The following is a 6,000-nucleotide window of genomic DNA, read 5'->3' on the forward strand; positions in this document are numbered from 1 at the left end:
ATGGGCTAATAGTCAGAACCAGTGCTGTAGGCGAATAGTCAGACCCAGCACTATGGGCTAATAGTCAGAACCAGTGCTGTGGGCTAATAGTCACAACCAACACTGTGGGCTAATAGTCACAACCAGCACTGTGGGCTAATAGTCAGACCCAGCACTGTGTGGGCTAATAGTCAGAACCAGCACTGTGGCCTAATAGTCACAAACAGCACTGTAAGCTAGTAGTCAGATCCAACACTGTGGGCTAATAGTCAGAACCAGCACTGTGTGGGCTAATAGTCACAACCAGCACTGTGGGCTAATAGTCAGATCCAGCACTGTGGGCTAATAGTCAGAACCAGCACTGTGGGCTAATAGTCAGAACCAGCACTGTGGGCTAATAATAGCTAGAATCAGCACTCCAGACCGGGGCATCTGCCTCTGGTGAGATGTTCTCCGTGGGTATTACCTTCTCTAAGGAAATTCTCCAATAGTGTTTTAATGGTTGGTCACATGTTCTAGCTTTCCATGAGGGCTGGCTCTTGTCTTTTCTTTCTTTTCCTTTTCCTCTGCTCCCTCTCTTCCTTCCATCCTTTCTTCCTCCATCTTTTCTTCCTTTTCTGTTTTTGTTTCTATCTCTTTTTCTCTGGGTATCTCTGTGTCTCTGTGTCTCCATGTATCCTGTGTGTATTTGTGTGTGTGAACAGGGACAACGTGCTTGTGTGTGTGTGAACATGGGCACACATGCTTGTGTGTGACTGTGCTTCCGCCTCTATGTTATTGACTGAAGCAGGGGTCTCTCACTGAACCTGGAGATGGCTGGTTACGCTAGACTGGGTGCATAGCAAGACCCAGGGATCCCCGTCTCTGTCTCCTACTGCTGGGATTGCAGGTGCCACTATCCTGCCTGGCCTCTACATGGGTGCTGGAATTTGAACTCGGGTTCCCAAGCTTGCTTCCAAGCACTTTACTGACTGAGACATCCTCCCAGCCATTTGTATCACCCCTTCTAAAAAGGATCAGTTGGCAATAGGATTGAAAGCAGAGGATGTCTTTATTGGTACATAGATAGAAGTTTGAGGCTAGACTAAATACATGCGCCTCTGGAACTGTGCTAGAAAACACTTCATGGAGTCAGTCCCTCATGGTAAGAACAAGACTAGTGCTAGCATGCACCAGAACACAGACACACACCACACAGCAGACAACTGGTGACTTAATCTTTAATGACTTTTTAAAGGGATCAGTAACTTACAAACACAGAAACACACAGTCCTTGAATCTGCTCCTCCTCCTCCTCTTCTTTTTCTTCTTCTTTTTCTTCTTTTTATTCCTCTTCTTCCTCTCCTCCTCCTCCTCTTTCTCCTCCCCTTCTTTCTTTCCCTCCCCTGCGGCCACTGATCTGACTCATGTCTGCATATTAATTTGGCCCTTTACAGAGTGGTATAAAGGGAACCTTTCGCATATATGCCCTTGTGCTAGGCTTCTGGCTTTCTGTGTGGTAGCTCAGAGATTCCAGTGTGTTATGTGGTGTCTGTGTCAGTGGCCACTCTTACTGGTAAGGCATGCTACAGTTTGGGTCCAGTTTCACTGTGTCTTCCCAGAGCAGTAATGACAGATTTTTAAAGATGGTTCCATCAATCCTTGCCTTGCATGTGTGAAAACTAAAGTTTGACTCCCCCAGAACCGAAAAACAAAAAACAAAAAAGCCAGGCATTGTGGAGCGTGCCTGTAACCCCAGCCAGCTTAGCCTATTGGGTGAATTCCAGGCCAATGAGAGACTCTGTCTCAAAAAACAATCTGGGAACTTGAATCTACGTAGGGAAGTTCACACTTGAGGCAGCATGGTGACTGATCTTCATTGTTGGTGTGACTGGGCCATGTCTATGAGAGTGTTTCAGAGATTAACTCAGGAGGAAGAAAGAATCATCCCTCATGCAGGTGGCATCCTGCCATAGGCTGAGGCCAGGGATGGAGGAGATGAGGAAAACAGACAGTGCAGACAGGAACATCACTCCTGTACTTCTGAGAGGAATCCTCATTGCATGGTCCTACAGCCATGGAGGGCACACACTCCTTCAAACCCTGAGCCGAAGTAAGCCCTTCTTCCTTCTAGGCACTTCTGCCGGGTCCCCATATCACGGTCTCCAGACTGGTAACAGACATGGTTTGTGTCCCTCTGGGGTCAAGGGCAGGTTCAGATACTGTTCGCCATGATCCGCTCCAGTTAAAGGCACCTGCCGAATTCCTCCAGTGTGACTGAAAGGTGGTGTCCCTTTAAAGCTCTGTCCTGTCAGTGTCACCACTCAGTGCTTATCTGATGTCACAAGACACCAGAGGTTAGACAGGGAAAGATGAGCTACGGTGTAAAACACAAGCCAGTGAGCTCACCGGAGTCAGAGCCGGCACAAAGCTCTCCCTGGAGATCGTGGGAGGGGCTGTGAGGCTGCCCAGGGCAGAACAGCTGGGAATTGCCATGTGTTCAAATCCTAATTCCCAGGAGAGCGTGTTAGGGTTAGGTCAGAATAGAGCATAAACTGCTAATCTGCACTTTCTGTTTACTCGGGTAATTAATTTTATTCCTTCTCAAGTCTCCAATGGGGTTGAAGGTCAGATAGTTTAGTTTCACAGTTAAGCTTAGTTGTTTAGGGGTTAACATGTTTTTAGGTCTAGATAGCTGTTTTAAGTTGATAGAGATGAGATGTGATAAATATTGATTTACATTTAGAATTTTAGACTCACCAAGATAGGAAATATGTTTTCTTCAAGGTTGCCAAATACAAATAGCAAAACATTATGAATGTAAAATTAATATAATTCCTGATTGTTTCATGGTTCTTCTTGCTGTATGTAGTTTATTTTATATGTGTGCAATAATATAAATGTATATTTAAAAATTAAAAAATATTAAAAAAAGAATAGACTGTCAGGCCTGGGGTTGTGGCTCAGTTGCTGGAGTGCCTGCCTCATTTGCAGAAAGCCTTGCACTTGATCTGAGCAGCACATAGGGTATGCGTGGCCGTGCACTGTGTAATCCCAGCACTTGGGATATGGAGGCCGAAGGATTTTGATCACCCTCATCTACACAGCAAGTTAGAGAGCAGCCTAGGTCATAAGACCCCTCGTAAAGAAAACTTTTATGTATGCCTTCATCAATGGGGCCATGTGTTCCTTATAGCAGAAGTAGAAATCTACCAAAGCAACATCCCGGGGACCTGACAGGCACCCAGAGTACAGGCATCCTGGGGGACAGACTGAGATGATAGGGTAAAGGGGACATCTCAGCTTCAAGCGCCAAGAGAGAGAATTGTAAAATGCAAGGATAGCCAGGTGTGGTGGCGCACGCCTTTAATCCCAGAGCTCCAGAGGCAGAGGCAGGCGGATCACTGTGAATTCAAGGCCAGCCTGGTCTACAATGAGTCCAGGACAGCCAAGGCTACACAGAGAAACCCTGTCTTGAAAAAACAAAACAAAACAAAACAAAAAGCAAGGATATAACCAAAATAGTTTTCCTTCTTTCCTTCTTTTTTTTTTTTTTTTTTTTTTTTAAACCAAAGCCAAAGTAGGATTGTTCTTTATTTGTTTATATACTTAAATTTTTATTTTGGGGGAATTTCAACACAAATCAGTTTTTCTTCCTTCATTCAGAAAGGATGAGCGTCTGTGACAGGCTGGGCCTGAACCAGCAAGCTAGGGTGTTCACACAGCCGTTTCTGACTTGGAGTCTCACTTACCGTATGGCTCCTGTACGTGCCACGCAGGAATCTAGGCTTTGCCTGCTCTGTCTGAGTGGAAAGGTTTCCCGAGGCTGCTGTTGACTCTGTGTATCTCAGTGTGAACCCATTTCCTGAAACACTGGAGTCCCGGGACGAGCAGAAAATGAAAAGGTTAGAAGGAACTAAGAGCTGGGGTTCATTTTTCCTTTTATAATCCCAAGTTTTGCTACTACACCCCCTCCCCGAGTCCTCCCTCTTTCCTCTGTCCGTCCGTCTGTCCTTCCTTCCTTCCCTCCTCCTCCCTCAGTTCCTCCCATTCCTGTCTTCCAATCATTTATCTTCCTGCCCATCTTTCCTTCCATTTGCTCCCCTCCCCCACTTTTGCAAACAGCCCTGAAATATTGGTAGCCACAGGTAGTCCCCTGCAGTAGTCCCGCGCTCACCAGTCTGTGCCCTCAGAGAAGGAAGCCTGACTGGGCTTTCTGTGAGCGAGAAACAGCAGCCAGGGAGGGAGAAGAAAATCTCAAGTCACAGAACAGGCCCATCTAGAAATTTCCTTCAAGCCACTCAGAAGGGAAATTAAAAAAAAATCTCTGTGCTGTCTGTCTCTGTCTGCCCCCCCCCCCACACACACACACAGGAGAGTTGCTACCATATCATCAAAGAATCATATGACACAACAGAGGGCTGTGGGTGGAGCTATGAAAGCATCATCCTAATGTGTAACTGGCTCTTAGAAGCAAAACGCCTATAGAGTTAATCACGGTGGCGGGGTACTGAATACGCAAGTTCAGTCTCAAATGCAGGGCACAGACGTAGATTGTTTGGTTCACACACAAAAAAATTGAACAATTGTACCCTGACTACAATGGAAATCACTGAACAGTCATAAAGGATTGTAATTTTCTAATTTTCTGCTTTTGTTCCGTTGGGAAGGGTTTGAGGATGTTTGCCGATAGCACAGGAAATCATTCGCGGCGGTACTGGCGAAGGCGATTGCTTGCTGTCTGAATGCTGCAGCTGTCGTGGGTAGGGTCAGCCGGCATCCCAACACCTGGACTCAGATGCACCTGCAAGGCTGCAGTCCCTAGGGCTTAGCTGGTTCAAATACCACCTCAGGCTCCATCTCTGTTGGGGTGCATTTGCAGCTCTTGGTGGCCAGAGCTCACCGTGTGTCCCCAATCCCTCCAGGAAATTCAGAAAGCATTGAGGGGTGCTGGAGAGACAGCACAACCATTAAGAACACTCGACAGTCTGGCAGAAGACCCAGGTTCCAGAACCCACATGGCGGCTCACTTGGTATACGCAATACATGTAGGTAGACCACGTACATGCATAAAATAAAAATAAATAGTTTTTCTTTAAAAAAAAAAAAAGAGTTGAGAAACACTGTGCAGGAAGATGCAGAGAAGCAATTGGTGTCCTGTGGGGTCATTGGTGACAAACTCACAAATGCTGCCAGAGAAAAGGGTCCAGAAGTGGTGACTGCCAGAAGGAAAGGCCAGCAGGCTGCAGACTGAGGCACAGGTCAGCCCCTTAACACCAAGCCGGGATAGCTCAGTACACTCCAGTCACCGCGGATGGTAGGTCATTAGGGATCCTGTGGCCTTGCTAGTTCTGAAGAATTGCAATTGATCAACACTAGGATCATCATCTTCAAAGACCCATGTTTCTGCAGAGGGACGGCCATAGGTGGAGTCAGCCATGTTCTTCTTGGAGCGGGCAGTTAGAAGGTGAGGAGCCACTGCCCAGGAAGAGCAAACTGATGAAAAAAGGTTCCCTACTGTGGGCAAAACACGCCTTCAGGAGTCATATAGTGCTTTAGTGAGTCTACCAGTAATTCAGTTACTCACATTCTCTGTTTCTTTAGCTTTCTGTCTGTTTGTCTCTGTCTGTCTGTCTCTGTCTCTCTTTTTTTGTCTCTGTCTCTCTCTCTGTGTGTCTCTGTCTCTCTCTCTCTCTGTGTCTCTGTCTCCCGCCTCCTCTCTCTCCTGTTTGTAGTAAGTGCTTGTGCAAGTGTTAAGGCCAGAGGTCACCCATGGTGTCGTGCCTCAGGTGCTGTCTGCGGCTGATCTTTGCTACTTTGTGGGTTCTTCTTTGCAACGTTTATCTTCCCAGTTTCATCCCCTAACACTACACAGGAGAGAAATAAGGACAGAGGAGAGAGAGAGAGAGAGAGAGAGAGAGAGAGAGAGAGAGAGAGATCCCTGAATCTTAATTTCTTTCCTTTTGCTTCTTCTTTGACCGCAACTACTAACAAACAGCAACCAAGCCCCCTAAACAACCAACAACCACCCACCATGCCTCT

This window comes from Acomys russatus, chromosome 26 (genome assembly GCF_903995435.1).
Source record: "Acomys russatus chromosome 26, mAcoRus1.1, whole genome shotgun sequence".
Taxonomy (NCBI): domain Eukaryota; kingdom Metazoa; phylum Chordata; class Mammalia; order Rodentia; family Muridae; genus Acomys; species Acomys russatus.